Below are 23,799 nucleotides of genomic sequence, written 5' to 3'. Positions count from 1 at the left end.
ATTCTAAGTAGGATGTAACATTTTACTCCACGTTGGATGCTATTCAGATGTGTTTATGCACTGCTTTCTTCTAAAGGTCTGAGTTTATAAACAGATAGTATAAACAAGGGCAATGAACTGTCCTATATTACAACACTGACAGACAGTAGAATGCTACTTTTAGTTTCCATTCAAACTCCATATATATATATATATATAGGAAGACTTTAAACCTAGGTTAAATTATCTGAGATAAGGCACAAAGGCTGCATTGCATGAAATTAGGAGGATGAATTTATTTAAGATCAGTCTATCTCACGCTGTCCCCATATCTAGAAATGATATTATTAGAAATGATATTAAATGTAGTCTATTTTTGTTTCATTCTTATTAATCTCAGAAGCAGGTTCTAGAATCTTATTATGTTATTCATTTCTTTCTCATGTGAGTTCATTAGTAGAGGTTTGATTTCCACTATGTGTTTGGTTTTTTACTTGTTTATTTCACTGCATCTATTATCTAATCATAGCTAAAAATCCATGAATTTTAGGTGGTGTCCCATTTTTCTAGTAAGACTTGTTAATGAAATGTCTTTCATTATACAGTGATTCCTCACCTTTAATTTATTTATGGAATTCTAGGAAATGTACTTGCCCTAGTTCAATTCAAACTTTAACAGTGTGTCAGTTCAGCTGCATTTAGAATCCAGTTTCTTTTTGCTGGTCTTAGTTTCTTATGTGATTCTTATGAAAGCTCAATATAAAAGCATCTGCTGCTCCTCCATGAAGGTTTAAAATGTCATGCTTTTATTGCTTTTGTTGTGTATGTTTAGTTACATATGGTATGTCTTTATGGTATGTTACATATTTATTGTTTTTAGTCCTGATCATACTAGACGAGGAACAGATTCTTATGATAGCATATTTAGGAAGATATTTCAAAGAGGTATGTCAAGTTCTGTATAAATGCCATCATATTAGGAAGAATTTAAAAAATTACAATACTAAAACAAATCATTGATTTTTCTGAGACAATGCAAACAAATAAAATGTGTGTCTTTCCTAAGGGACCTCCTCAAGGACTTGTTAAAAGTCTTAGATTTTCTGGCAATGCAAATAACAGAGGATAATAACAAGTAATAACTAGTGGTAGAAACCTAGTCTCCATGAAGTTAATAGAAGAAAACTCTTCCTAATTTTGATGAACTTGGGATTTTGCCAGATGTCCAGCTTTTGAATTCTGTAGGAACCACCTCTCAAAGCTAGCTAGCATATCACAAGATCACACTGACAGAGAGAAAATTTATATTGTATTATATGTAATATATATATTATATATTAGCACACTTTTGTTTATAGAAAATAATTGATTGTGAAGGAATAGTCTTCTCAGCCATAATATAACTCTTCAGATCTCAGGATGGCACTCACAATGAGAGAGATTTTGTACATCCAAGCTTTATTCTAGGTATACCAACACTGACTTCTGGTAACTACTTATGTAGCATTTTTTCAACCCACAGTGATTACAGGAATTTTTACCTGAATAAGCCCAAATAAGAACTTTAAAGGGCTCAGAAAAGAAAATACTCAAGAAAGTGCTAATATCCTTAAGTGTAAACAGTGCTTCAGTGCCCTGTGACATCTTGGGGGAAACTTCATGACATAATCAGCATGGAATACTTCTTCACAACATGTATTTTTTTTTTTTTAATAACAAAGCCCTCTTGCTCTTATCCTGTTCATCAGCCCACATACTCTAAGAATAGAAATGAATAAGATGATAGTTCCGTCAGACATTTATTGGTTGAGTTTTCTTATTAATTGAGATGAACATAAGACAACAAGCTTCAGGATTAACAATAAAAAGAGATAGCACTTTGAGTGCCCAGAAAGTGTGAGAGAGAAAAGAACTGCTGAACAAATTATACATAAGTGGATGAATAAAAAGTGATAGACTTTTTTTTTTCAGAAGGTATAAAATAGGTCATTGTTCATTTTCATCAGTATTGAGCTCATTTGGATTGATCTCGGAGAATATCTGCTGTGGTTTTAGAACTTACAATATTGAAAACGATTAAAGGAAGTCACTGATGTTACGAACAGAACCATACCTACTCCAAGCAGATGTAATGCCAGCTTCCTCCATTTCCTTTTGGGGCTTTGGCTAATGTATCTCCAGTCTTCACCTGGAAATCTTGCAAAGGGTCTTAGGTCATCACAATCAAGTGATGACCTATGAAAGAGTGCCCAGTACAGAATGCCTGGTATACCGTTTTCTAACAAAATAAATGGATTATGTCACAGATCAAAACCTCTAAATTGCAATATGCATTACATTAAATAAAGATTTGATTTTATAGCTACTTCTTGTTTTAACACTTTATGCAAGGAGGTGTAAACCAGATTATTTTTCTAGGTGGTAATATATAAATCTACTTTTTGAAAACAACAAGGTACAAAGGTGCATGAAGAAACACTTACTCCATCTGTACTTGTGCCAAATAGGAAAACATATTTAATGGGCTGATTTCTCCATCAGCCATTAACATAATTTAATAAGTATGAGCTGAGTCTAGCAGATACATATTTCTGGAATCTCTGTCAGAAAGAATGAGAATATCAGGAAGCCATTAATTTAGATGCCTGCATCATCTCCAGGTTAAAACAGCATTCACTCCCTAGTTTCAGTTACTTCTTGAGGTACAATTCAGGGAGTTTCAAGCCTTTAACTAATGTGTATAAACACATTTCCAAAGAAGCTCCAGCCTGTTATCCATTTGTAAATATACTTGTTACCCTCCAGAGCAATCATTTGGTGAAAAATTTATTAATGTCATTATAGCAAAAAGCTTGTTGGACACAGTGGGATAGAAGTGATATGTTTGCTGTGTACTAGTGTAGCTCACCAAATACGGTTTTTGCCAATACTAATAAAGGCTGTAAGCCTTGTACTCATCTGGCAGTGTAAGGTCTCAGGATTTGCCTAAGCTTGCCTTGGCCTGAGATGGTTAGCTTTTTAGCTTTTGCAAATATATGTAGCCACTGCATAAAGAGCAATAGCCCTTGAAGTTAACTTGGGATGCTGACAACTCACTGTGGCGCTCCACCAACTCTATGCTCCAGGAACACTGGTATGGTCAGCCTAAGAATCCAGAGGGATTTTAGAAAAGGCATAGGTATTGGTAAGTTTTCTTTCATAACCATTTTTTAAATAGTATTATTAAGGAGGGTTTTCTGTGTTAATTTGGATTACTAGTATTATTGCAACTAGATTAGTAATAGCTGTTTGTTGTGGTTTAATTAGATTATTAGGATTTTAATTAGGATGAGAAATTATTGGCTTTACATATAAGGTGTATTATATTTTTGCTGATAACAATATTCTGGGTGTAACTTTGGATGCATATGTACTAAGAGACTTGCAAACTTAAAATCATTATTTACATGCAGTTGAATATCTGTGCACCAATACAGCCCTACAGCACATGGTAGTCTTCTGAGAAATAATGTGCCCTAAGTGGTATGCATGCTGAAAAGTTCTGGTAAGGAATTTCTCAACATAGTAATGTTCTTCATTAGAAGTCTTCAATTCCTTTAAATCAAACAAATTAATAAAGAAGGTTAGTTTCAGAATGTTTTTACTAGAACAAAGCAGAGAGAGGTCACAATTATTTGAAGAGCTAATTAAAATATTTTCAGCATCTTTTTTACCACATCAAGATGTAATTTCTTGTATTATAAATTATACCAACTTCTTCTTCTCCTAAAGCTGCTTGCCTTAGATTTCAGAGCAATCAGCTTTCAGAATTTTATCTTGATTACTACGTTTCCTTAAAACCTGAACTGCTGAAATTATTTTTCATGAGAATCGTAGCATTACCACTTTCAGGCTCTTTTCTACACACATGGGATTTAAAAGTTGCTTAGGGAGGAAGCTAAGAATGTTGTATGTTCTGCATAGGCTTGTGCACAGAGATCTGCAAGCATATGAGTTTGTTCCAACCAGAGCCCAGCTCGATGTTTGCTGAAGCCTCTGAATCTAGTCTTGACAGCAACCTCAGTCAGAGCTTCCCTGAAACCAGATAGACAAACCCAGATTGTCCATGTATCTTACGAATGTCTATCCATTTATCCTTAATGTCCTTAAGAAGTACAGAAATGATCTTTCCTAAATTTTAAACATAGGAAAGTAAATACCAGAAAGAAATGTTTTTGACCACGATAATACCATGCCTTTTTGCAGAGGTCTGACCTAAGAGGTACTCTATGAGACTTTCTTTCTGTGAGTATTCAGAAAGAAAATTAGGGTAGAAGTCATATTATTATTTTCATTCTTCATTCATGTTTTGATACTGCCCAGAACTCAATTAAAATCAGGCCCCATTATACTGAGTACAATCAAAACCATGTATCAGAGGAAATTTTATGCCATATGAATGAAAAGGTCTTTAATTGTGCTTTTCAGTGCTGCATATACAGTCTTGCAATCATTTCTACTGAGATTATTTTTATTCATAAGTGGTCAGGCCAGTAACATTTTTAAAATGGAAGGTTTTATTATGGAAGAATAAATGTCATTCCCCTGCTTACAAAAAAGCAGCACAGAAAACCAGGTCAGGCAATGCCAGTTCTGAGAATTGTCATTCTAACGCGATTACTTTGATTATCTGTGATCAAAAAACCAGCTCAAATTATCTGTAATCAGAGCTATTAAAAATGTTTGTAATAAAGTCTTAAGCTCCACTGGACCTGAGAACATTTCAGTACTTTAGAAAAATCAGTGTGTTGGTGACTTTGGGGACATGATGACGCAAATGATGCAGTATCCTAACCAGCATTATGTAGAGTATGCATTACTTCATTTACATTTTTTTTTTTTTCATTTTTAATTCACTGTCTGACATATACTCCTTCTTCTTGATAAATCTGCTCAGTCTCCCTGCTAAATCTCTTCCTTTTCTACCTTCACAGACACTCCTGATTTTCCCTCCAACACCTTTATGCCATTGTCTCTCAGGCTTCCTCCATCTTCTAAATTCTGTTTCTGTTCCTCACATGGACAGAGGAATAAGTTCAAATGAACCTTCTACTTCACCTGACCTAGTTTCCCTTTTCTTTCTGGTTTGGCTCTCCCCATATTTGTGGTTACTGAAGATGTGATAAAATCCAGAGTGAAGATCTTATTTGGCAAAGATTTTAAACCAAGGGTCAGTGTGCTCTGGAATTTTTTTCAAGAGATCAGAACAAACTTTTAAAATGTTAAAATATACAAATGTGCAATAGATAAGAAGGAACTGCTATAATCAGACAAGTCTTTCACATGCTGCCCATATGTTTGTATGCATCTGGAGGACATCTATCTCTTGGGGCGGTTTTATGAGGGAAAGAGGAAGATTGCAAAGGCTCAAAATGAAACATGATGGAGTACACAGTTCGTGTTCTATGACCAAAGAAACACTGAACACCTCCCACCTCTTCTGTCACTAGCGTACCTGTACCCAGTTCCACCTTGCGTAATGTTCTAGATGGATATTACTGGAGATGAAACACAATACTCATGTCAGCCCAATGAAAAGCAAGAAATAGGAGTATCTTAGATCATCTCTCTTTTCATGTTTATTGTTGCAATGAATCAGAGAAAATCTTCTTTGGAAAGGAAAGAGAAAAGGAAGAAGAAGAAAACTAAATAAAAAGATATTTCTTAAGGAACAAAAACCGTATTCATCAAATGGTAGATCCATTGTAGATTCCTGAGCTAATTAAGTTTTTTTCAGCTTTCAGCATAACCTCATATGACATAGGAACAAATGCATTAAAACCACATTGATCAGGGAGTTCTTTGTGTAGTTATCCTAAAAATCATCAGTTGGAAATCCATAGCCTTTTTGCACTGGGAGGGATTATACACTCCTCTCATGCTCCCAGAAAATCAAATATTTCCAAGGTAATTCATTCTTATTTTCATTCTTTTGATCCCCAGTTTGAGCGATCTAAAATCAGTCATGTGCAGCATGATTTCTACATCAGCCATTACAATGCTCATTATTTAATCCATCTCTCAAATGGTTTTTAATGGAGACTTAAAACAATGGTTACAACTGTTACCAGGGTGTCCGTTCATTACATATTTCACATGCAGAGAGAATTTTGTTTAATCACCACATTTTTTCTCTATCAATTCAATTTGCATAAGGGCTGGGCAAGTGAACAGGATGAAAAATTGAATCCAGCTAATGTTATTGATTAGGAAGATCTGACCCCCAAACTAAGCTTCATTAATTATCCTGGCTTTCACTTTAGAAAGCAGAAATTTGAAAGTTTTTATTACATTACTTCATTGCATGAAGCATCAATATCATTTATGATGTCTATATCATTACAGACTCATTAACTCCATGCAGTCTTTAATGTGACAGGTACTGTGTCATCAGCTTATACATGATGATGCAATTTGGGAGTAAATACAAGCCTGGAAGTGTCTAAGTTTTAGGATTGCTAAACTGTACAGTGATGTTTGCAATGCTAATCCAAAAGAAGAAGAAAACTGGTTAAGGACTCTGCTTTAGGATTGCAAACCAATTTTCAGAATAGCCCACAAATCCTATTGATTTCGTCTACGAGACATAGGCACCTAGATTACCAACCACTAGCTTCCAGTGGATTTTCTACACCAGACAAATGTGCTAGACCATGCTTGTTGCAACGTTATAAATAAAAGATATTTTAGTTTTTTACTTGACACAAGAAGAAAAATGATTGAATATGTGACTCAAGTGCACACTCACAACTGAGAAAATTGAAGGGGAAAAAAAAAGCCAAAACACATAAGTATCTCTTTTGACTTTAAATATGTTTTAATTCTGCAACATATACATTCATCATTAATTATAAGGTGTAAGGAATATTGCTAAATGACTTTGGAGGTAACAGTACAACCAAATCCAGGATTCCGTATAAAGTTTTATTTTCCACCATATCAAAGTGTATCCAGAGTAGACTGCTTATCTTCTGTTAGTCTACTTACTAGATGTTTAGGATATAACTGGCTTTTAAGGAGCCTTACATTCTGTTGCTGAAATGTCAAATAGTTCCCAAACATGTTTTTGTCTTTGAACACAGACTTTTCTGTATTTATTTCTGGTGTATGCTGACTCCAGCACTTTGATTGCCATTAACATGATGCTGTGTGGGATGATTATATGTTCATTCTTTTCAGAAAACTGTGTAATTGTCCATGCAAAACATGGTTGTGCGGAATTTTTTATATTGAATAAGAAAAAAGAGAGAGAGATGCATGGCAGACCAAATAAGGGCATTTAACTCTCAGAAACAAACATAAAATATTGCTAGCCTTTAAGGAAGACACATGTGATTTTGCCAACTGAGAAGAGACAGAAAATGGCACTTAGGCACAGATTATGCTACATTTACATCCATGGACATGTAAAAGCAGCGTAACATCAGTCATTCTGCTTTAGTATGCATTATCCCAGCGGATTTCACTGCTGCTATCTATCACTCAAGAGAGCAGGACTGTTACATAGAAAGCTCAGGAAGTAAATAGCTTTACAGCCTTGAGCTTCAAATATACTAGCAGGTTAATAACTATGTTTAAGTACTACTGAGCCACTCACCAGATTAACTCAACTAACAATTCATAGTTCAGACTATCTAAAAACATATCAAGGTCTCTGCTCTTAAAATAAGCTGAGCAGTCTTTTGAGCTACCATTTTATTGACCATCTTAATTGTACTATCCACCGAACTGAGGTTAAAATCATCAACAGTATTAAGGTAAGAAAATCAAGTTAGAGACATAAGGAATAACAATAGTTCTTTTGAGTTTTTGAAAATATTTTCCAGCCCTGACTAATTACATACTCATTCACCCAACAGGGCAACTTATTCATTCATTGTTAAACATAATTTCTTGTAATGCATATAAAACAACATGTTTGGTTAATAGATTTTTTGAACTCAAGCACCGTGTTTGCAAAAAGAAGTTTTAGTGCTGACATGATGTGAAGATGTCAAGAAAAAACTAATCCTTTTGTTTCCTTCCTAGCTTTCTTCCAATGACTAGTGCTGCCACTTTAAGGCAGAAATTAGAAAAACTGTAGTGCTTGCTTAATTTTCTAAGACATTTTGATTCAAATAAAATTCTTTTTTTCTTAAATCTTGGGCTAAAATCTAGAATTTTAAGAATTCTTCTGAAATTTCATTTTTACTTGAATGAATTTCAATGAATTCTCAGATGGCCCTGGAAAAGGGCCTTGATGTTCCAATGGCAGTTTCCCCAGTAAGAAGCATACTTCAACAGGAATTAATAAGAGAAAATACAAAATTTAACTAGGTCTATGAATGCCCTACCATTAGAAGGCTTAAAAGGAATGAAGTTCTCCTCTACCTTCAGGGGAAAGAGGCCAGCTCTATCTATTGTTTGTGAGATTTACCACACCTGTAATTCCACACCCTGCAATCCTCTTCAGTAGGAATTTGTGCATGTCCTCTGTGTGTGAATGATAGATGGTTACTGATGATATAAGCAGGAAAGCCTTGAAACGTCTGCTGTGGAGTAAAGGTATCTCTCTGACCAGATGTGAATTCCTGTTTGACTATCAAATCTAAATTCAATGAGACAGGTTGAAAAGCTCTGTGCCTAAAAGCAACAGCTCTGTCCTCAGGAGCAGGGGTATTGCCTACTGGTGTGTTTTGCTCTGGCTTTCTCCCTGGAGAACCAGAACTTGGCACAGGCTGAGCCCAGGAGAGAGGAATTCATATTGAACCCAACTGAATTGCTCACATCAGCAGAGAGATGTTTCCAGGTTTAGCTGCAAAGATGCTCCCAGTATAACAGGTCTGACTGGATACTAGTCCAGACAACCACAAACGTAATTTCACAGGTAGATCCAGGTAGCGTGGTGGTGGCCAAACTGATGTCTCTCTCAGCCGTAGAAAAGACAGCTTCACATTGAAACAGTGTCTGGTGTTTCAGATTTATCCAGACTGGAGCAGACATGGCCCAATTTCCCTGACCATTAGAGCATGATTTTTTGTGACTAACACTTAATACTTGAGCAAGCCAGATACTTTGTGATTGGTCTTCAGAGATAACACACACCCTCAAGCTTTTATTCCATTTTGCTTCATTTACAGTATGTAAATATACACAGTTACCCTACTTCTTTTGATTGTGTCCCCCTCTTTCCTCCTTTCTTTATCTTCTCCTTAATAACAGGGATCTCTACGTCCAAGAGTCTCTTAATGGCTATGTGTGAGAAAAAAACACCTGCAGAAGTAACTAAAGAGGTTCCATTTTAAACACCAGAGTGAGAAGTAGAAGTACAGTTCAAGGTGAGGGCTTGAACCACAGATTTAGTTTAGTTTCTTGAAAAACAGATCTTAAGAGAGTTTCACTGTAGCCATATTCGCACCTGGCAGGAAAGTTACGTGTTTTATCAAGTCCTGTGTGGAAACCCAATGAAATAACAATATTTACATTACAAAACTTTTGCTTTTCCTTCCATAAGAAAATTTAGTAATTTTATACTACTTTTTTTCTCTTGGAATATTTTAATTTTAGGAAAACAACATTATAGAACAAGAAGCAAAATTTCCAGGAAAATGTGTGAATGTGTATGTGTGTTTCTAACTTCAAGTCCATAAATTACACCAATTTGAAAAATCATAGAATCATAGAATCATTAAGGTTGGAAAAGACCTCTAAAATCATCGAGTCCAACCGTTGACCCAACACCACCATGCCCACTAAACCATGTCCCTAAGCGCCTCATCTACACATCTTTTAAATACCTCCAGGGATGGGGACTCCACCACTTCCCTGGGCAGCCTGTTCCAATGTTTAACCACTCTTTCAGTAAAGACAATTTTCCTCAAGTCCAATCTAAACCTCCCCTGGCGCAACTTGAGGCCATTTCCTCTCGTCCTATCGCTAGTTACTTGGGAGAAGAGACTGACACCCACCTCGCTACAACCTCCCTTCAGGTAGTTGTAGAGAGCGATGAGGTCTCCCCTCAGCCTCCTTTTCTGCAGGCTAAACAACCCCAGTTCCCTCAGCCGCTCCTCAGAAGACTTGTTCTCCAGACCCCTCACCAGCCTCGTTGCCCTTCTCTGGACATGCTCCAGCACCTCAACGTCCTTCTTGTAGTGAGGGGCCCAAAACTGAAGACAGTATTCGAGGTGCGGCCTCACCAGTGCCGAGTACAGGGGCACGATCACTTCCCTACTCCTGCTGGCCACACCATTTCTGATACAGGCCAGGATGCCATTGGCCTTCTTGGCCACCTGGGCACACTGCCGGCTCATGTTCAGCTGGCTGTCGACCAGCACCCCCAGGTCCTTTTCCGACAGGCAGCTTTCCAGCCACTCTTCCCCAAGCCTGTAGCGCTGCATGGGGTTGTTGTGGCAGAAGTGCAGGACCTGGCACTTGGCCTTGTTGAACCTCATACAGTTGGCCTCGGCCCATCGATCCAGCCTGTCCAGGTCCCTCTGCAGAGCCTTCCTACCCTCGAGCAGATCAACACTCCCGCCCAACTTGGTGTCGTCTGCAAACTTACTGTGGGTGCACTCAATCCCCTCATCCAGATCATTGGTAAAGATATTGAACAAGACCGGCCCCAAAACTGAGCCCTGGGGAACACCGCTCGTGACCGGCCGCCAACTGGATTTAACTCCATTCACCACAACTCTCTGGGCCCAGCCATCCAGCCAGTTTTTGACCCAGCGCAGAGTACACCTGTCTAAGCCGTGAGCCGCCAGCTTCTCGAGGAGAATGCTGTGGGAGACGGTGTCAAAGGCCTTACTGAAGTCCAGGTAGACCACATCCACAGCCTTTCCCTCATCCACTAGGCAGGTCACCCGGTCATGGAAGGAGATGAGGTTGGTAAAGCAGGACCTGCCTCTCATGAATCCGTGCTGGCTGGGCCTGATCCCCTGGTTGTCCCGCATGTGCCTTGTGAGCGCCCTCAAGATGAACCACTCCATAATCTTTCCCGGCACCGAGGTCAGGCTGACAGGCCTGTAGTTCCCCGGATCCTCCTTCCGGCCCTTCTTGTGGATGGGTGTCACATTGGCAAGCCTCCAGTCATCCGGGACCTCCCCCGTTAACCAGGACTGCTGATAAATGATGGAGAGTGGCTTGGCAAGCTCCTCTGCCAGCTCCCTCAGCACTCTCGGGTGGATCCCATCCAGCCCCATAGACTTGTGAGCATCCAGGTGGCGTAGCAGGTCGTTAACTGCTTCCTCTTGGATTATGGGGGGTCCATCCTGCTCGCCGTCCCCGTCTTCCAGCTCAGGGGCTGAATACCCTGAGGATAACTGGTCTGCCTGTTAAAGACTGAGGCAAAGAAGGCATTAAATACCTCAGCCTTTTCCTCATCCTCAGTGACAATGTTCCCCCCCGCATCCAGTAAGGGATGGAGATTCTCCTTGGCTCTCTTCTTGTCATTAATACATTTGTAAAAACATTTTTTGTTGTCTTTAACGACAGCGGCCAGACTGTGTTCTAGCTGGGCTTTTGCCTTTCTCATTTCCTCTGTGCATGACCTAACGAGATCCCTGTACCCTTCTTGAGTCGCCTGCCCCTTCTTCCACAAGTGGTAAACTCTCCTTTTTTTCCTGAGTCCCAGCAAGAGCTCCCCGTTCAGCCAGGCCGGTCGTCTTCCCCGCCCGTTCTTCTTACGGCGTACAGGGACAGCCTGCTCCTGCGCCTTTAAGACTTCCTTCTTGAAGATCGTCCAGCCTTCCTGGACCCCTTTGCCCTTCAGGACCGTCTCCCAAGGGACTCTCTCAACCAGCGTCCTGAACAGGCCAAAGTCTGCCCTCCGGAAGTCCATGGTTGCGGTTTTGCTGCCCCCCCTCCTTACTTCACCAAGAATGGAGAATTCTACCATTTCATGGTCGCTAAGCCCAAGACGGCCTCCGACCACCACATCTCCCACCAGTCCTTCTCTGTTACTAAACAGCAGGTCGAGCGAGGCACCTCCCCTGGTAGGCTCACTTACCAGCTGTGTCAGGAAGTTGTCTTCCACACACTCCAGGAACCTCCTAGACTGCTTCCTCTCTGCCGTGTTGTATTTCCAGCAGACGTCCGGGAAGTTGAAGTCTCCCACGAGAACAAGGACTAGCGATCGAGAGACTTCTGCCAGCTGCTTGTAGAATGCTTCATCCGCCCCTTCATCCTGGTTGGGTGGTCTATAACAGACTCCCAGCAGGATACCTGCCTCGTTGGCCTTCCCCCTCATCCTTACCCATAAACACTCAACCGTATCATTATCACAGTCGTCGAGCTCTAGAGAATTGAAACACTCCCTAACATACAGAGCCACCCCACCACCTCTCCTTCCTCGCCTGTCCCTTCTGAAGAGTCTATAGCCATCCATTGCAGCACTCCAATCATGACAGTCACCCCACCGTGTTTCTGTGATGGTGACTGAGTCATATCTCTCCCGCTGCACAATGGCTTCCAGCTCCTCCTGCTTGCCGCCCATGCTGCGTGCATTGGTGTAGATGCACTTGAGCTGGGCTATCGATTTCGTCCCCAGCATTGGCATGCCACTCCTAGGCTCATCTCTAGGGAGCCTGGTTTTATCCCCTTCCCCCTTCGAACCTAGTTTAAAGCCCTCTCAATGAGCCCTGCCAATTCATGAGCCATGATCTTTTTCCCTTGTGAGACAGCTGAACTCCCGTCTGTCACCAGCAGGCCCGGTGCCGTGTAAACCTCCCCATGATCAAAAAAGCCAAAATTCTGCTGATGGCACCAGCCCCTGAGCCACATGTTGATCAGGTGTGTTTTCCTGCTCCTTTTAGTATCCTTCCCTGCCACTGTAGGGATTGAGGAAAACACTACCTGTGCTCCTGATCCTTCAATAAACAGTTACTGATTCCTTGTACAAAACACAAGACAGTTAAAGATCGTAGTGTACAGAAGTTACACTTCAGTTTAACTGTAGCATATAGGAAGTCCCAATTCTCTTCTCTTTAAAGAAAAATTATGGGACTTCAACGGTTACTGGTTACAGAACCACTGTACTGGGTTTCTCTCTCCTTACCTGATAGGTAAATATGACTTCTCATTATACCCTCCAACAGACAGTTACCTACATCTCACCATCTACAGACAGAATAGGAGATAACAAATTCATTGCAGGAGACATGGCTGGGAATTCAGATGGAGAGTGTGGAGGGAGAGGGATTTGCTGGAGCTGTTGCTGCAGACTTGCTGTGCTGGCAGATCTCTAAAGAGATAAGTGGAACAGCCAGAGGTATTATATCCAGCACTGACAGATATGTGTGGGGTCTCAAACACAGGAAAAGCAGACTGTACTGTAAATGGAAAGTGAGGTGAATTTAAGCAGAGACAGTTACTCGCTAACACCCTCAATTACTTACTTCAGAAACATCAGATTAACACATTTTATGAAATAGAGGGGGAAATGCTTTAAGCACATCTGTTGAACTCAGTGTATGGTAAGGTTTGCTCACAGGCTTGAGCCTCAGGAGAAGTCAGACTTCTTTGAGAGCTGAGAGAACATCTTTGTTTTCTTTATATTTCCTCTGCCAAGAGTCAACAAAAACTCAGCTAAAAAGAACTAGCCAAAATGTCATTCTCTGTGTAACTAAGAGAGGTGAGGAGATTGCACTTCGAATAGTAATAAGCTACCGACTCCATTCCTAATTGAGGGCTTCCTTCCCTCCCAAGATGGATTTTTTTGCTCATTAAGCACCAAAGGATCCTGCACCTTTATGTTAGGGTGTTTCAGAACAGAGATCAGTCAAGACAAAGGGTATATAAGATGTATATGTATTTTCTCCCAAAGAGCTTTTAAAGTCATCCAAATATTTCCTGTTTAGTCTGTCTCCTGATGAATCTGAGACCATGTTATTCCCTATGCGTTAACAGTGTTGTTGATTACAGCAACAGGATTTTTGGTAACAACATTTAACATCAGCAGCATTTGCAAATTCCAAAATTCTAGTTAGACCAGCTTCCTAACCAAGTCAATTAGATTTGCAGGGCCAAATTTGTATCGGATATCTTCAATACAGTTTCTCTCAGGTGGCATTTGATCAGATGTTAGATAGCAGTGTCAAATTTTGATTTGGTCTGCAATAGATTAGTTCCAGGTTCATTCAACTCTTGAAATCCATCCTGGTCTTTCCCCTGCTAAACAACGATGGAAAAGGTCATGCCAGGTATAACTGTATTTCCTTTGATGGATGGATAACTGGGGTATGCTTTGACTCACAGTTTAACCAAGACCAACATTCTGCTTTTGCACAGCAGTAGCTGTAATAAATTAAATTCATGTTATATGCAGTCCTGTTCAAAAGTTTACAGAAGTGATATTACCTCTCTTATAAAATCCAACAATGATTAAAATTGGTGATTACAAAGAATGTCATTACACTTAAAGAGACAGTCAAGAGAAATGATAGGTCAGATCCCTTAGGTATATCTTTAATTCACAAACTCTATAGTAGCCTCCTCTGTGCAAAATATCTATTCAAGGCACCATATTGTCCTGGTCTTGAAATCTATCTGTAAAATCAATTACACCATCACCCCACAGGAGCTGGCTGAAGGCCTCTCATTCATTGACCTTAATATACTGTAGGGATCTGATAAAACAACTGAGGATTGACCTGTCAGGAAGGGTTTGTCAGAGAAAGTCATCTTCCTCCTGCCATGTCAATAGAAAGGTTAGCCCGCTTCGATACTTCCACAAACTGAACTGGATAGTCTCACTTTGCATCTGCTGTGGTTTAGTCTTCTGTGGTAGGATGTAGTTTGAGACTAAAACATATAATGTTTTATATAATCCAAACATACATGTCTGGATGCAAGTTATTCCATGTGCTGTAGGCATCTTGGGTCATGTTATTGTCAGTGGATACCTACTGACATAGTCAGTAGGTACAGTCAATGGAGCCTAAACAGCAATGGGATTGCCCTGAAGATAGTCAATGAATTACTGACTAAATCATCCTCACAGATGCACATATACTTCTCCTTTAGCTTTGTTGGTTTATTCAATGCTTCTGTGTCCAATGTGAATACACACAAGCAAACAAACTAAAGGCCCAATCCTTCTGTAAATATATACAGTAACCACCATTGGGTCTCTACAAGGACTTGGAGAAGGAGATCATAGGCAAAATAAAATATTGTTAAAAGGAAGGAAATATCAGCTTTGTACAGGCAGTGCTACTACCTGATTCATGCTTGAACACAGCCAAAATACTGTCCACACTGAGTGTAGGATTGTGTATTCCAGCCTAACCATTGCCTTCATAAAGCAAAGTTGCCACCGATCTTTCTATGCATTCAAAGAGTGGGTTCATGTTAGCCTTTAGCTCCATTTATTTTACATCCTTTTCCATCCGCATAATACAGCTACTTATAGCTGCATTGATTGCATGTTTTATCATTCAAATGCTTAAATTTGACTTCTCTACCATTTTTAGGAGTTTCTTCCAAAGATTAGATACAGCCATAAAATTGGGTTTCTCCAGGCCAATTTAAAAATATATTTCCACAGATTCTTCCTTGTCTCTTTTGTAGCTTTTACTTCTTAGGTTATAGGCCTGGTTGCACTGGGATTTTTATGACAAAGTTCAAAAGGATAGAAACCAGAGCTGAACTCCAGTTGCTGCCATTGATTTAATTTCTGTTCCAGTCCACTTTTGAGGGAGAAGAGTACATCAGAATACAGTCACTGATACATTGCAGCTGCATTGAATACAGCGGAAAATTGAACTGGAGAATTTCTCTGATAGTTTGTAATTTTCAGGCACATAGTTTCAGCATTTTAGTCCCTCTTAGACACCCTAATGAAAGCCCAAAGGGATACACTGTTGGGAGCTGAAAATAAAAGAAAGCATTTGCTAAATAACAAGTAAGTCTTTCTTACAATTGGGTGCAGTGAAATGCCACTGGAACTATTTCATCCGTTAATGGGTAGGTTTTGTTTCCTTCCTAAAGAGAGACTGATCCATGTGAAGATTTCTAAAAGGGCTCCAGACTTGCGTCTAAATTTTATGCTCATATTCATTGTCTTTGTATTTCACTATTCAGTTTGTGAATATGACTGACTACGGTTACACAATGGTAAGAGTGCATTTATATTACTGCAGGATAAGGATCAAAGGCAAAACCAACTCAAATAATCTCAAGAATCATGATATTTAAATATGTTTTTATTTATAAATAACATCATTGTAAGAACAGCAAGAAAATTAAGACCATTTATAGATCAGTTTTCACCTAATTCGTTTGCCTTAGGGCAGATTTTCTTGGAGAATCAACTCAGTCATTGCACCTGCAAATACGTAAATCTGAGACTGCAAACTGCTGAGATGGAAGCCCCTGTGCAGGACTTTTGTTTATGAAGTCCCGTTGCAAAGCTTTGAGTAGTTCCCTTGGGTTTTGCTATACATAAAGCACAAGCCAAGAGCCCACACATTCCCAATGTTCACTAAACAAAACTCCTTCACAGCTGTATGGGGGACTGTGCATAAGAATTTCACTCTAATTGAGAGCACTAATGGCCTTGTGTTCAAATTTAACTTCAGCTTCCTATAACAGGGCCAAATAAAGTAATCCTTTCCCATACTTGGGTATAAAACATTTCCCAACCAATCAAATTCCAATAAACTAAATCAATAAAGCCTCATTTTGCATGTTTATACTGCACTGCAAAGCAGAAGCGATCATTCCCATCACTGGCTCTATACCAAGTAAGCCCAGTCAGGACTGGGCATAGAACTATGAGCCATCTGTTCTTAGTTATAGACCTCTTCCCATTTTGATCTATTACCTGGGACTGCTAGATCCTACATCGTGGATAACCGAACTGCTAACACTCAAGCTTCTGAGCACACATCTCAGACTGTGTTTCAGGTGATGTCAGGCTAGGATGAGGCAGAAGCATCAAACCATACCATCAGCAATCTAACAAATGTCTAGTGAACCTCTGGCTCTTTTAAGTCCTCATTTAACCACATGCCTATAGTAACAAAGAAGATGCAAACATGCTGTTCTCATTCCTGCCCTTTCCGTATACTTTTAATATAGTGTTGTTACTGTGAAAGCACCAGACACATCTGCTGGACTTCCTTCCCAACCCCAGAGTGGGGGAGGGAAGAGAGATTTAAACACTGGAGTTATTTAAAGCTTAAAGCTGAAGAAGGTTCTCTGGAGACACAGGTTTCAATCAGAAACCAAATTAACATTGCAGTGAAAAAAATCTAGTCTCTGATGTGGAGACTGCAGAACCAGTGCGGAGTTTGGCATGATTAATGTGTTTGTACTATGTGCTTTAACAGTGTCCAGGCTCCCTGTGCTGGCCCAGCCCATCAGAACTAAAATAATACCTACTCGAGGCTGCTAGAAACATTTAGACATTCCTGGACAGAATCAGTGAGGTACAAATGCCATATGAGATATCAAACCAGACCACATCTCCTGTTCTTCAGAACAGTCAGATGTACTTCTGGTTGAAACTTTTGGTCTTATTTACCTCATGGAAGGGAAATGCCACTTTCCACGGTACAGGAAAGCCACTTTGGGCTTGTGGTAGTTCTTGCTATGGCTATGCCTTGCAAAGAATGTCATTCTGGACTATCCTCATTAGACTTCAGAGCCTCACAGCTACTTGTGATTTCTCTGTGGTGTCAGGATGGTCCTGTAGCTGCATCCACACCTGGAAAAAAAAAAAAATCATTTGTCCTTTCCACAGCCAGAAAGTCTGGCTAGCAGTAGTATCAAAAACTCCACCTGTCATGTTGGGATTCATGTCACACATCAAATGCTACTGAGAGATTGCCTGGTTATTTTCTTTTCCCCATGAAGACTTATTGTTTGCTATTTTTATAGAGTATTTATTATTTTCCTTAATCTGAAATAAAAATCATCCAGTTGAACATATCCATGTTTGATGTTTTGGGGCAGAGTAAGTGATAATTCTCTGTGAGAAAACTAACAGTCAATAGAGAAGGACCAAGACAGGTCTAATATTGTGCTGTCAAAAGGAAGTGATATTTGGTAGTTCTGTGTAAGTCAAGACGATGCACATGCTCTAGAAGGAACCATGCAAATAAGTTCTGATAAATTATGTTTGCAACTCTGTCATTCATTTTTTCCTGAAATAAATATGGATAGATTATGTCTTGCCTAAATTTATTTCTTTGAAACAAGGTCTCCTATAATTTCTATAGATTATTATCATTATAGAGATTTAATTTATGACTGCCTTGCAAGTATTCAAAAATTATAAAAACAAGCACACTTACACTTTACATTTGGTCAACTGTGCACATCTGTCTCTGGACTATGTAGAAACAAACTCACTGTTTGGTTTAGGAATTCTGTTCTAATGTATGCAACATGTATTATTTAAATGGATTTGAATACTAGTGACTTTTCAGAAGATACAAACACACCAAGATGTGTATCAGTTTCAAAGGAAAATTGTTTTCAGTTTTGAAAAACATTTGGTCTATTTTTAAGAGCATCAACATATTTTAACATACTTCTTCCAGTAATGCTGAAGACTTATATCATGAGTTGCCACTGAAATTAAAGATACTCTCTTTTTCTGTCTGTGTGTGTAAGGGTCTGTGGGTTGTCTTTATGTCCTAATCAAATTGCAGCTTGAGAGATTATACATCCCTTAATTTTCCACTGTTGTTACAAGGTATTTTTTTCTACCATGACAGTTCTTTTGCTAAAGATCTTCGCTGTTGAGAAAAATTATTTCTGAACTGCTTTGAAATGTTTCACAAGCAAATACGTATAAACACAATGTCTTATTATTAAACCTGAGAGAATGTCTTTCTCGCCAGATGATGTCTAAAAATACTCAGTCAAAAAAGCACAATAAGCAGTTAATTTTAAAATCAGTTATTTCTAAATCAGCTTTTAGATTAAAATACAATAAAATAAAATAACCCCCAATTTTACATGTCAGTTACTGTTTTGCCATGAGTTTCTTCACACTGACAAAACTCATAGCAGACAGATCAAGGACTGTTGGGTAGTAACTGAAGCAAAACAATTGTATCAGTGAATGAAATGGTGAAACAGCAGCTAACATTCACTAAATTCAAACTCAATTCTGCAACCATCTGTATCTCATTTAAAGCAGATCAAACTGTTGTCTAGGATTTTGACAACAGTAAATTAGAACAGGTTCCCAGCTAATAGGTTGCCTATTTTGTAAACTAGACATCAAAGACTTTTCATCTTGGAAAGTAAATAAATCTCACTCTTTTCAAATCACTTTGCAGTAACTCTAGATTTATAAGGAACATTTCTTAGACTGTGTCTCGCTGTTCCCCCAGTTGTACATCCTAATCAGATTTGCATTATTTAATGAGTTAATATTTTCTTGCTTTTCTTTCAAAGTACAGAGGAAGAAGTGATGGTGGGATGGCTCACAGGCAGCTACACATAAAACATACGCATCATTTTGAAAATAGAAATACAGAAATACAGTGTATATGTTAAATACATTTGGACACCGCTGCATTATATCTTCTTTGTCTTTTAAATATAATTCTTGAGAATGACCCTACATTGTTACTCCTTAGGAGTACAGCTGCGATTAGTATAATATGATTCACAAAGGATGCCCAGAGGAAAAACATTTGCTCTGATATCAAATGCTAGCTTTCTGAGGTATTGCAGGAAGTCTACTGTGCTGGACTCCTCCTCTTCCAGGCAACTTATATTCCAGTAATATCCTGAAAGGCCTGTTACATTACGTGCAAATTGTACATATAAGTTGTATAGGCAACTTGTTTGTAGACTGCCAACGTGTCCATCAGGGCTACGAGGCACAAGACCCAGGGCCCGGAAGCAACCCAGGTTCAGGGCTGCTCACTGGAACAGTTTGCTTAAGAAAAGACATACGATCTTTTCTGGTTCTGCTTATGGAGGTCAAAACCACAACATCTGAAAGGGGAAAACAAAAAAGGATGCTGGGAAACAGCAGGGCCAAAATAATTTCTTGATATGAACAAACGCAGTTTTGATTGTTTTTGTTAGGATACGAAACTGCTTATGTAAGACCATGGAAACACAGAATCATAGAATCGTTTAGGTTGGAAAAGACCCTTAAGATCATTGAGTCCAACCATTAACCTAGCACTGCCAAGTCCACCACTAAACCATGTCCCTAAGCACCACATCTACATGGCTTTTAAATACTTCCAGGAATGGTGACCCAACCACTTCCCTGGGCAGCCTGTTCCAATGCTTCACAACCCTTTCAGTGAAGAAATTTTGCTTAATATCCAATCTAAACCTCCCCTGGTGCAACTTGAGGCCATTTCCTCTTGTTCTATCGCTAGTTACTTGGAGAAGAGACCAACACCCACCTCACTACAACCTCCTTTCAGGTAGTTGTAGAGAGCGATGAGGTCACCCCTCAGCCTCCTTTTCTCCAGGCTAAACAGTCCCAGTTCCCTCAGCCGCTCCTCATAAGACTTGTGCTCCAGACCCCTCACCAGCTGCCCTTCTCTGGACATGCTCCAGCACCTCAATGTCCTTCTTGTAGTGAGGGGCCCAAAACTGAACACAGTATTCGAGGTGCGGCCTCACCAGTGCTGAGTACAGGGGCACGATCATTTCCCTACTCCTGCTGGTCATGCTATTTCTGATACAGGCCAGGATGCCATTGGCCTTCTTGGCCACCTGGGCACACTGCCGGCTCATGTTCAGCCGGCTGTCGACCAACACCCCCAGGTCCTTTTCCGTTGGGCAGCTTTCCAGCCACTCTTCCCCAAGCCTGTAGCGCTGCATGGGGTTGTTGTGGCCAAAGTGCAGGACCCGGCACTTGGCCTTGTTGAATCTCATACAGTTGGCCTGGGCCCATCGATCCAGCCTGTCCAGATCCCTCTGCAGAGCCTTCCTACCCTCGAGCAGATCAACACTCCCGCCCAACTTGGTGTCATCTGCAAACTTACTGTGGGTGCACTCGATCCCCTCATCCAGATCATTGATAAAGATATTAAACAGAACTGGCCCCAAAACTGAGCCCTGGGGAACACCACGTGTGACCGGCTGCCAACTGGAATCAACTCCATTCACCACAACTTTTTGTGCCTGGCCATGCAGCCAGTTTTTTACCCAGCAAAGAGTATGCCCATCCAAACCATGAGCTGCCAGATTCTCCAGGAGAATGCTGTGGGAGACAGTGTCAAAGGCTTTACTAAAGTCTAGGCAGACAACATCCACAGCCTCTCCCTCATCCACTAAGCAGGCCACCTGGTCATAGAAGGAGATCAGGTTAGTCAAGCAGGACCTGCCCTTCATAAACCCATGCTGGCTGGGCCTAATTGCCTGGTTGTCCTGTGTGTGCTGTGTGATGGCACTCAAGATGATCTGCTCCATAACCTTCCCCAGCACCGAGGTCAGACTGACAGGCCTGTAGTTCCCCAGATCCTCCTTCCAGCCCTTCTTGTAGACGGGTGACACATTTGCTAACTTTCAGTCAACTGGGACCTCCCCAGTTAGCCAGCACTGCTGATAGAGGATTCAAAGTGGCTTGGTGAGCATTTCTGCCGGCTCCCTCAACAGCGTTGGATGGATTCCATCCGGCCCCATAGACTTGAGTGTGCCTAAGTGGTGTAGCAGGTTGCTAACCATTTCCCCTTGGATTATGGGGGCTCTATTCTGCTCCCCGTCCCTGTCTTCCAGCACAGGAGGCTGGGTACCCAGAGAAAAACTGGTCTGCCTGTTAAAGACTGAGGCAAAGAAGGCATTAAGTACCTCAGCCTTTTCCTCATTCTTTGTCACTATGTTTCCCCCCGCATCCAATAAAGGATGGAGATTCTCCTTAACTTTCCTTTTGTTGCTAATGTATTTATAGAAACTTTTTTTATTGTCTTTTAAGGCAGTAGCCAGATTAAGTTCTAGTCGGGCTTTGGCCCTTCTAATTTTCTCCCTGCATAACCTCACAAGATCCCTGTAGTCCTCCTGAGTTGCCTGCCCCTTCTTCCAAAGGTCATAAACTTTCCTCTTTTTCCTGAGTTCCAGCCAAAGCTCTCTGTTCAGCCAGGCTGGTCTTCTTCCCTGCCAGCTCGTCTTCTGGCACATGGGGACAGCCTGCTCCTGCGTCTTTAAGATTTCCTTCTTGAAGAATGTCCAGCCTTCCTGGACTCCTTTGCCCTTCAGGATTGCCTCCCAAGGGACTCTCTCAACCAGCGTCCTGAACAGGCCAAAGTCTGCCCTCCAGAAGTCCATGGTTGCGGTTTTGCTGGCCCCCCTCCTTACTTCTCCAAGAATTGAAAACTCTATCATTTCGTGATTGCTGTGCCCAAGACAGCCTCCAACCATCACATTACCCACAAGTCCTTCTCTGTTCACAAACAACAGGTCCAGCAGGGTGCCTTCCCTAGTTGGCTCCCTCACCAGCTGTGTCAGTAAGTTATCTTATCTTCCACACACTCCAGGGACCTCCTAGACTGTTTCCTCTCTGCTGTATTGTATTTCCAGCAGACATCTCGTAAGTTGAAGTCCCCTACAAGAACAAGGGCTAGCGATTGTGAGACTTCTCCCAGCTGCTTATAGAATATTTCATTTGCCTCTTCATCCTGATTGGTGGTCTATAACAGACTCCCACCATGATATCTGCCTTGGTGGCCTTCCCCCTGATTCTTACCCATTAACACTGAACCCTACCATCACCACCATTAAGCTCTAGACAGTCAAAACACTCCCTAACGTACAGGGCTACCCCACCACCTCTCCTTCCTCGCCTATCCCTTCTGAAGAGTTTATAGCCATCTATTGCAGCACTCCATATATATATATATATATATCTATATCTATATCTATCTCAAAACTATATCATAGTTTTCCTGCTGCACAATGGCTTCCAGCTCCTCCTGTTTGTTGCCCATGCTGCGTACATTGGTGTAGATGCACTTCAGTTGGGCTTTTTTTCCTGCCACCTTTTTGGGGGGAGAAGCCCTAATTCCTATGTGACCATTCTCAGGCACTTCCAGGATTTCTAACACATCAACAACCCATGCATCTTTGTCGCCGCATGGATCTCCATCCCCTACCTCCACTGAGATGGCAGACTGAAGGACCTTGCTAGCACACCGTCCCTCAAATATTGGTGTGCCGCCCCCAGGCTTATCTCTAGTGAGCCTGGTTTTAACCCTTTCCCCCTTCAAATCTAGTTTAAAGCCCTTTCAATGAGCCCTGCTAACCCCTGTGCAAAGATCCTTTTCCCCCTTTGAGACAGGTGTACCCCATCTGTCGCCAGCAGGCCTGGTGTTGTGTAGACTGATGCATGATCAAAAACCCCAAAATTCTGTGGGTGACACCAGGCTCGGAGCCAGGTATTGATCTGCTGGCTCTTCCTGTTTCTTCCCTCATCATTCCCTGCAACTGGAAGGAGAGGAGAACACTGCTTGTGCTCCTGATCCCTTAACCAGTCGTCCCAAGGCCCTGAAGTCTCTCTTGATTGCCCTTGGACTTCTAGCTGCAACTTCATTGCTGCCTACCTGAAAAATCAATAAAGGATAGTAACCTGAGGGCCGTACCAGGGTGGCATCTTCACATCTTTAGCCCGGGCCCCAGGGAGGCAGCAGACTTCTCTAAGAAGTGGGTCCGCTCTGCATATTGGGCCTTCTGCTCCCTTCAGAAGGGACTCTCCTATGACAATGACCCGTCTTTTTTTCTTTATGGAAGCAGTTTTGATGCAGGGCGTACGTAGGCCGACTTAACCTCGGCGACACCTCCAAGTTAGATGAACCATCGTCCTCATTGTTCGGTTCCACTTGC

This window comes from Aptenodytes patagonicus, chromosome 7, assembly GCF_965638725.1.
Source record: "Aptenodytes patagonicus chromosome 7, bAptPat1.pri.cur, whole genome shotgun sequence".
Lineage (NCBI taxonomy): Eukaryota > Metazoa > Chordata > Aves > Sphenisciformes > Spheniscidae > Aptenodytes > Aptenodytes patagonicus.
This window is presented reverse-complemented; position numbering follows the sequence as displayed.